General features: G+C 41.6%; 1 long non-coding RNA gene across 1 annotated transcript; it reads right to left on the bottom strand.

Annotated features, from left to right (window-relative positions):
- Window positions 1–661: 661 nt before the first annotated feature.
- LOC128075425 (uncharacterized) lies at window positions 662–8,275 on the bottom strand. The gene is made up of 2 exons (XR_008203815.1): window positions 8,209–8,275; window positions 662–2,783 (listed from the first exon to the last, which is right to left on the bottom strand). It is a non-coding gene; the product is annotated as an uncharacterized LOC128075425 (long non-coding RNA).
- Window positions 8,276–9,661: the final 1,386 nt, after the last annotated feature.

Below are 9,661 nucleotides of genomic sequence, written 5' to 3'. Positions count from 1 at the left end.
TTGCACTGAACAGGGACACCTACAGCTGATCTGGTGCTCAGAGCCCCATCCAGCCTGACCTGGAGCACCTGCAGGGCTGGGGCATCCAGCACCTCTCTGGGCAACCTGTGCCAGTGCCTTACCATCCCCAACAGAGCAGTCCAACAAGCACACTCTGTACTGCCTTGCTTTTCTTTCTCCCATGAAAAGAAATGATAACAGCAGCACAACAGTTAGCTGACACAGTGCAAAGTCTTCTTGCAGAAGATCTTCATTGAGTTTTGTGCTAAGTTGCAAAACACGTAACCCTGTTATTTTGTCTGAGTACCAACGGTTGTTCCACTACCATGTGGAATCTTGGAAGTCATCAATATTTGTTGTGGTGTTAGCACACATTTGTTTTCACTAGTCTGTGGGAGGGTTTTTACAGTGGTTGTTTTTTCCCCTGTGAAATAAGTTCGGTCTGTTTAAATTCTGCGGCTTTCTATAAGGTAAAAAAAGTAGTAAAGTATTAAGGATATTACACTGAAAAACATGTTGCCATAAACATATTACAACACCACAGAAAGCTTGTAAGAACCACTGCAATAAAATAAATCATTTCTTCTGAAAAAAATAAACTTTCGTGTTCTGTGCCCACATCCTAGCTGGGTTATTTCATTTCTCCTGAAGATATCATCACTTTTTTTTTTAAAATGCGATTTACTTAAAAGACATCTGTGCCTTCTCACAAGCATTGGCTTCCTATTGTCAACTGAACACTGCAACCTAATCCTAACCCACATTCTCTCTGCTGTAAGAAAAGAAACATGGAGCTGCTGTTGTTTCAATTCCTAGATTCTTACTGGATGTCTAACGGCATCTTCTGTTCTGATTACTTGTTGCATCATTATGGTGTCTGAAACCCTCACAAATATTAACACACTTGTCAATCTCATGAGATGCAAAGTTCAGGGCTAGGAGGAACTAGCAGGGCCTATAGGCTATTCCCCTGCTGATGCAATGGTTACGTACAGCCCATTCCACAAACTCTATATCTATTTCCTCATCTGTAAAATACTGTTTATTGCATAAAATTTTCTCTATCAAAATCTGCATCAGAGCCACAGGATTCACTGAGACAACATGGATACTTCACCAGCAAGTTTTCCTCCCACTTAGAAATAGAGAACCAGCTTAAGTATATTCTTGGCACAAAACAAAGACAAAATAAAATTCTCTAATTGATAATTCAGTTATTTAAAGGAAAATAGAAACCAGTCCACTGTAAAAGCCATCATTTTTCTCCTGTTCCTCCTGCCACCCTCCTCCCTAGCCTGATCGCAGAGGAGTATCTGGGAAGCCTATGCTTTTTATTAGCAGAAGAGACAGGCTAAATTGAGATATGATTCATGCTTCTAATTTATGCCTTCTCTTCCTTTATCGTCAATGGATAGCGAGATGCCATTGCAAAAAGCTCACAGAGGGATTAACTTCTACAAAATGAGAACTGATGAAGGTGCGAGTGAGGCTGCTTCTGCAGTTCAGAGCGTTTTCATCTCCCCATGGGTCTGTTCATGACCTGCCAAAGCTGTTTCTCTCTGAGCTCAACATAACCTGCAAGAGTTGGAAATGGTTCCCTCTGCAAATAGAATTCTTTGAATAAGTCACCAGGAACAATATTCAGCACTATATCACATACACATCACAGGACACTCCTCACACCAGTGCCACAACGTTAACGCACCCCCAGACCAGGCCCAGTTACACTGATGGATCTGGTCTAATTACTCCTGTTATTTCTTTGTCTCTCTGGCTCCATCTATTGTCTCACTTCTCAGACCAGCTCTGTGGCCAGCTCTGGGATGTGCACTGCCCACCAGCTCTGCTTGATGCATGGCAGTAGGAGCTTTAAGCACTGGGGGGAAGTGAAGGGTAAATAAATTGACGGTAAAATACAACATTTAACCACTGTGATCCAGCACTGCATGATATGTTTCACCAGGAATGGCAGTATATTTGTTTTCCAGATCGTTAGCTGATGCAAAGGAAAACAAGAACATTTATTAGCCTCCCTCAGAACCACCTTTAACAAGAATGAATATTCACTGCTATAAATAACACTGCTTCAATTAAGTCTCCACATAAAAAAAAAAAAGCTCCATGTCTTCAGAGAAGGACACGCTATTTAAAAAGAAGTATCCAGATGAAAGTATTTAAGCCTGTCTGAGAACAAATGCAACTGCTTTACTTCCAGCGCTTCACTGAATGCCATTGTGTTTATATGTGATGGTCACAAGTAGAGATGCAGAGGAAACTTCAGACTCTCATTTTTCCTGCTTGTCAATGGAAATCTGGTAGCATCACTGCTTTCTTGTTTAGCCTCAAATCACCTGCTGTGTTGGCAATGGGTCATGCGTTTGCCCAAGTTTCACAAAGAGCAGTCACAGTACTGAAGTGCTCACTGCATCCTCAGTGAACGTGGCACTGGGCCCCATGGCATCCTGCTGCACTGACCTGTGCAATCATAGAAGATCATTCCTCCTTCATGAGGAGCCATCGCTCCCTGTACTGCCTTCAAAAATCTGTGGGGATCACCACTTTGGTGAATCGGGGCTTTTGCAACAACTCCAGCAGCCTGTAAGCTCATCACACCACTCCTGGGAAAGCTCAGAAAGTTCCAGGTCTTCTGATTACTGAGAGCTGGGAGAAAGTGTTGGGAAAACACCAGAATTTGCTGCTGTCTTTGCCTTGGGCTTCCAGTCTTTTCTCAGCTGTTTCCAGAGGCAGTCAGCTTTTTCATCCAGTACAGCTATTGCCATGTTCTGTAAGAGACATCGTTTACTGAACAGGAAAAAAAAAATCAAGAGAAATCAATGACTCTGAAGTCAAAAATTGGCCACAGGAAAACTAAGGACAAGCAACAATTTCATGCATGGCAACAAGCTGAACAACTTCTTCCAGCCAACCTTTCCTTTCCTCTTCATTCATAGGATGGATGTGCAAACACTGGTCTTCAATAGGCATCTACCCCGGGAGGACTGATCCTCCTCTCCTTCACATATGTAAAGTTACCTTATTTTAGTAATACTCATCCAATTAAGAATTCTAGAAGTGTTTATTAAATACCACTGGAAAACATTATGCCAGCAATTATAGGGAATCCATAAAGACATTTGCTGAAATCAATAATCTAAATTACTAACAAAAACATTGCCAGTATAAGCAGTTCATCTATACCACTTTGGGATAGGAAAATCAGACCCTGCATCTAAATACGGTATCAGTGACAACAGCACAGTTCCAGAAAGGATTTACCTGCTGCAAGACAGCCATAATGCACAGAAGTGGTAATTTAGTCTGAAATTACAAATTAAATTCAGCTCATTCAACTCAAACAATTTCAGGTAAAGCTGTATCAGAACAGGAAATGATGAAAGCTATGTCACCCCAAGCAGCAAATAAGATGAGGCATTGAGATGAACACCTACCATTAAGTCAAAGAGAATAATCTATGGGCATTCATGGCTCAGACATCTTGATTAGCATTAATTAAAATTCTGGTGATCAGGTGGCTATGGAACGAACGAAACTTTAAGAGAGCTTAGGCAAGAACGAAGGGCTGGAGATAGGGTAATAATTAGGAATAATATCTCTTGTTAAATTTAATTCCTTTAGCCTTGAAATTACCATGACAGATTTCAAATTTAGTGGCAGTTTTCCAGTCACTAAAAAGAGCTTAATTATAGAGTTTAAGACTTTGGGAGAACTGATTCAGATAAAGCTACACGAGGCCCATATCAAACATGTGGTATGCTTGAATGGACTCAGATTAAAAAAAAACAAACAAACAAAAAAACCACCAATTTGTATGACAATCTTAAGACTCCACATACCTGGTTTTTTGTTGGTTTTTTTTTTTTTTTTTTTTTTGAGACACCAAAAAAGTTTGGATAACTTTTTAACTTTGTCGTGCAATTAATAATAATCACTATCACTCAATTTGCCTTTCTACCTCTTGATTTCAGCTGGGACTAGGAGCAAGACAGAGATAAAGCAGCCTGAACTCTGAACAGTGCTGATACTAACAGAACTCCTTAATCATTGAACTGGCCTATCTCTAGAGCCCAGGCAAGATATCTAGAAAGCTGAGCAAAGTTAAAATCTGCGAGCTACTCCTCTGAGTTACAGAACACCCTGGAAAAACCATCACTGCATCTTATTAACTCCTGCTAGTTTATAAGAAAATAAGAGATACGTAGGAAAATGTCAGATCCCAGCTTTCTGTCCAATAGAGGAAATATTTATTCTGATAAACACTTCATGTCAAAGCTCTTCTAGGTTTTCAGGGCCAGGGAATGTCCTGAATGATCAATGGATCAGCAATATGATTAATAGCCTGAAACACAGATACAGAATGGTCTCTTCTTAGAGAACTAAACTCAAGATAATAGATGCTAATATTATTTCGAAACTGTCTTCATTGGATTCTGCCATATCTGTGTAATGCTCTTCTATAATCTCATTGTCGGGTTAACGGAACACTTCATAGTTTTAAAGGCATTTATTTTCCCAAGAGCCCCATGAAAGAGGAAAATACAGTTGTCCCATTACATAGATTTGGAGCTGTGGCACAGAGGTGCAGCGTCACACTTGGCGTGGCGGGGAATTGAGCACAGCTTTCCTAAATCCCAGGTTGTCACCCTAACTACTGTCACTGCATACTCTTTACATCAAAACAAATGGTTCAGCCAGAGGCCCTGCACTGCCTTTCCTTCTGTCTCCGCTGATTTCCAAGCTCCTTGGCAAATCTACTAGTGTTACACCAACAGGGCAGAGCTGGTCAGTGGGAGACGTGCCCTGTTTAGTGCAATGCCTCATGGCTGATCCTATACCTTAGGATCCACTGGCAAAGAGTAAGCTGTTCCCAGAGATAATCTTTCAACCTAAAAGTCTGGGATGCTACACCTTACAGGAGTACAAATGGGCTCTCAGAAGTGATAAAAGCAAGCACAGTTTGGACTCTGTGAGCAGAAAGGGCTCATAGTTCAGATGTTAAATTCAAAAATGGCCAATCTCATTTTGCTTTGAATTTGAACGTGTGCTGTCCTCTTGGAACAAGGAGAAACTCCAAAGTGACTGTCCTGATACTGCTAAGCACAGAGGACAGTGGGAATATCCCAGAGGTGCTCACCCATCTTCAAGATGAGCTCTGAAGCTGAAGACCTTTGTTCTGTGAATTCCGGACTGTTTTCCTTTGTGCCATTTCAATAGCATCCCAACCAAGAGACACATGCTGCATTTCTCCTGTTGAATCACCACTCTCAATCATGGTGCAGTTGTTTTACAAGAGTTTCCATACATTTTTGCTCCATCTTAAATTTCTTCAAGACCCTCTGCTTTGAGCCGTTCTGAGCTTGTTTATTTACTGACATCATTGAGGTCTAAACCTGATGTGGGTCCCCCATCAGGATGTCAACACAGCCATACCCAGCCACTTTCAGAAAACAGATCAAGCATGGAAGCACTGCCTTACATGCTGCTATACAAATAGCTTTTTCTCTCCTTGTGGACAATAGAAACATTTCACTAACTCATGCTACAACGCATCCTCTCTTCACGCTAGCTCTGCCAGGACAGATTCATCTCATCATCCATGGAAATTGAAGTATTATTCCAGTTACTTGCTCCTAATTGCAAACCCTTTTTTCTCCTAGGTTTTCTCTCTTCCGTGACCTTTGCTAATAAGCCACACTTCAATTTGAGGTTATTGAGCCCTTGGAGAAAATTAAGATGGTCTACCCTTCTTATTTCTTAAAGCTAAATCTCCACATCCTCATCAACTTCACTGGAAGTTCTGCCTTGTAGAACTGGAGAGAAAAGGAGCAAAATGACAACATTTTGCAGAGCCAATGAGCAAAGGAAGATGCAGTAGAAAAAAACGGGTTCCTGTATTTATGTCTTCTGACTTCAGCCAGAATAGGGTTGCCTGATTTAAAGCATGTGCTTTAAATGTCATTTAGACCATTGGTGAGCACAACACGTGCCTCGGCCAGCTCTGACAACTACCACTGGACCTTTACCTCCACTGACCAGTGACAAGAGGGCTGTGAGAGCCAGGAAGGAGGGAGAGAGACCACAAGCAGGAGCACAGAAGCTTCAAATGGGCAGAAATCACAATGGGGAGTCCTACACACTCTATGACCAATAAGGCCTATAGAGTAACAATGCCTCTGTCAACTGTACGTAGCAGACTGGATCAGTTTGTGTACATCACTCTTGCTGGAGTACAGGTTATGCCACCTAATGAGGGGCATGGGATTTGTGAATGTACTGCAGGAAATCCCATGCTAAGTGGGACAGCTGGTATCTCAGTATGGGAGAGATTGGAGCCAACATGCTGCTTACCCACCTGGAAGTGTCCCCATTGCCTTTTATAACTTTTGTGGCACATTTGCCCGTAACATGAATCCTTTCTAGTCTCTGAAAGAGAAAGACTGCATTTTGTTCTACTAAAAAAAAAAAAATTCCTGAACTTTTTGCATTGTTTTCATTGCACATCTTGACCTCCTTGTATCTCATATTTCCTCTCACTGTGATATTAAAAAGGCTTTATTTTTCTGCTGTGATGCCTTTGCCTTTAGGAAACCACAATGGCCAACTTTTCCTGTATTGTCTTAATGAAAGTGCTTTGGCCAGAAATCAGCATATGATGATAGAGGATGCCACGAGAGCAGAATTACAATGGTAGCCAGCTCCCAGCCTTTCCACCACTGTGGGGGTAAAGTCCTCTGTGACAGTAGCGACATTAATCATTAGGAAATAAAAGGGTGAACTAGACTTTAATGAACACGCACAGCCTGAATCTCTGCAAAACTGAAATAACACACTCAGGCCTCATGATTAATTATGGGCATACTTGGAGACTTCTCACCCTCTGATATAAGAGGAAACTAATACTAAAATATCCCAGAAAGAGAGCAGTAAGAATATCACGTCACTTCATTAAATACAGATATTGATTCCCTTACTTGACCACAACACAAACCTGAGCCTTTTTCCAGCATGGATATATGTACATACATGATAACTGTTAATGATAATGCAATTCATCATACAAGCTCTGGAGAAGCTTCACAGGTTTGTAGAGGTGAGCTTCTTGGAAAGCTTATGTGGAACTCACCTCAATAGCCTCTGCAATTCCCAGTTTTCTGTGAACTGACAGAACATGGTGCTCTGCCTTGCCACCAGCCCTTCTGTGGATGAGCAGGGCTTGGAACAGCTGACCAAATGCCAGATAGCCCTCTACACCTCAAAGATGAGCAGAATCTCCTAATTGGAACCACCTGCTTTCATGCCTGCTCCATTCCCAGTCTTTCATTTTAAAGTAGTGCAGCTCATTTCTATCGTAGTGGCAGAAGGACTTAGGACAGAAAAAAAGAAGCGTCACTGAAACCTTTGTGTTTGGAACACGTTGATTTGACAGTGACCAGGGACTGAAGAGCCATCTGTAAACATGTCAGGAGAGGAAGAAAATCATGAAGCAGAGCAGCAGGCTGCCCTTAATGAGACCAGTCTTGGGGCTCTGCTTCACATCGCACTGAATTGCGGCAATCGAAGACAGATGCTGGTGGAATCATTCTGCTGCCTCTATATAGAAAAACACTTAGAAGTATAACAGCAACATGAGTTTAATATTGGCATATTTATACTGAAGAGCACAAGTGTGAGAGTTCTTCAGCATGAGCTTGTAAGTCATTTTTAAGAGAGGTTGAAACATTATGCCCCCTCACTGCTGCATGTTCTGGATGTGCAGCAGTCTGAGGACAAGCTGCTTTAAAGTGCTATTAAATGAATATTTCCAATCTATTTGCTTTCCCCCCTTGCTGGTGCAGAAAGCTCTATCAAAACAATTGGATTCATGACTTTATCTTCAGAGAGCAAGCCAAACTTCAACACATTACCAAATAAAACTTAAATCTTTGAGGGCTGAAAACAAGAGTGAAGAAGAGTGTTTAACTTCCTACATTTCTAGAGTCATAGAGGCTTTAAAGTTGCAAAAGACCACAAAGATCCCCAGTCCAACCATCAACCCACCCTCACCACTTCACTGAGAGCACTGAAGAGCCCCAGACTCGCAGCCTAAGCAAAAAGGTGCCACTTTAGTCACGGCATGACTATGGCATACCTGGAAACACAGAATTAAAGTGCTAAAAGACATAAGATCCAGCCCTACAAACCATAACCCACCTTAAGCTTCATGTCTTCTCACACCACTCCCCTCGCTCTTCTTTCCTTTTAAAGCCTCGTGTTTAAGCAGGCACAGCTTTGCCCTATCAGATCTCACCTGGGAGTATTTCCCTGAGCTGCCCTTGAACTTTAGCAAGAAAGTAATCCCTGAATTTTCAGGCTTTGCCTGCTCAGCACGTTGTCTAAAAGCACTGTGTGTTGTATGGAGGAGCCTGGTGGGCAGATAGGGCGCTGCAAGGGTTGGATGGCTGCTACAGAGTGTCTTGCTGCATGAAAGAGAAATTTAGCTTCATCTGCTCCATTACTGAGCTAGGCACTTAAGTGTGGGGGAATTTGTGGGGTTTGCCTTCCCTGGATGTGTTTTAGCCTTTAAAATGTCAGAATAAAAAAATTAAAATTATAAACTGTATAAATTGTTTGTGTCAGCTGAAGTGTGCAGCTCTAATCTGTGTTCTTATTTGAGCTCTAATTTTATGCCTGCTGGTATTCAGTTATACAGAACTTCAGCAAACATTTATATCTTTCTTAATTATCCCTTTTCCTTGCTAATTTCTCTTACATTCAATAAATGATCCTTACCCCTATTGGTTTAACTTTTTACAAAGTTGTTTTCTCTTGCTTTTCCATAAGCCAAATATTTTAATTTCTTACACTATGCCTCATTTGATAGTAACAATGATGTATTTTCCCTTTCCCCACGTATTTATTTTTACTGAGAGATGCAGCCGTTCATCACATTCAATGAAGAATTATTAGTTAGCTATCATTATTATTGCTAGTGATGGTATGTAAACAACTATAATGATGTGTGGGCTTGTGTAGGAGCAAAGACCACAATAAAGATGTTGCCTTAGGAGGAATGAATGAGGGAAACATGCAAAGATTTAACCACTGTACCCTCACTGCTGGTTTTGTGTCCTTTAGCAGTTCTGTGGCCCCTTTCCTTTGGTCCTGTTCTCCCACTTGATTGGACTGGGTTGGACTGGGAGTCACTGGTCACTCCAGAGTTCTCTACAAAATGTGGGCAGACACCACTGTTACAAGAAGGGCATATGCCAAGACACTGGTAATCCTGAATGATGTGGGAAAAGAGGTTTTGCCTAATATTGTAATGAGAGAGACAGAACCAAATGGGAAAAAAAAAAAAAAAAAAAAAAAAAAAACAGCTCTTTTGCAGAGCCATAAAGAAAATCTAGATTACTAAAGAAAGTTCAGTCTCTTTTTTCTGTGCTGCCGGCAGTTTACTGCCCTAAAATGAAGGCAGTTGGCTTTAGGAGGATCAGCCTTGAAGACAGTAAAATTTCAATGCTGCACATTAGCTGGGCTTCCCTTCTCACGAGCAGGAGTGTGAGCAGAAGAGGCATCAGTGTGTTCATGCCTTGTCCCACACCTTCTGGCTGCTGGTGGCTTGGTACCAGCCTGACCTGATCAGGCTCTCCAGGGAAGGGATACC

This window comes from Tympanuchus pallidicinctus, unplaced genomic scaffold, assembly GCF_026119805.1.
Source record: "Tympanuchus pallidicinctus isolate F22 unplaced genomic scaffold, pur_lepc_1.0 scaffold12, whole genome shotgun sequence".
Taxonomy (NCBI): Eukaryota; Metazoa; Chordata; class Aves; order Galliformes; family Phasianidae; genus Tympanuchus; species Tympanuchus pallidicinctus.
This window is presented reverse-complemented; position numbering and strand designations above follow the sequence as displayed.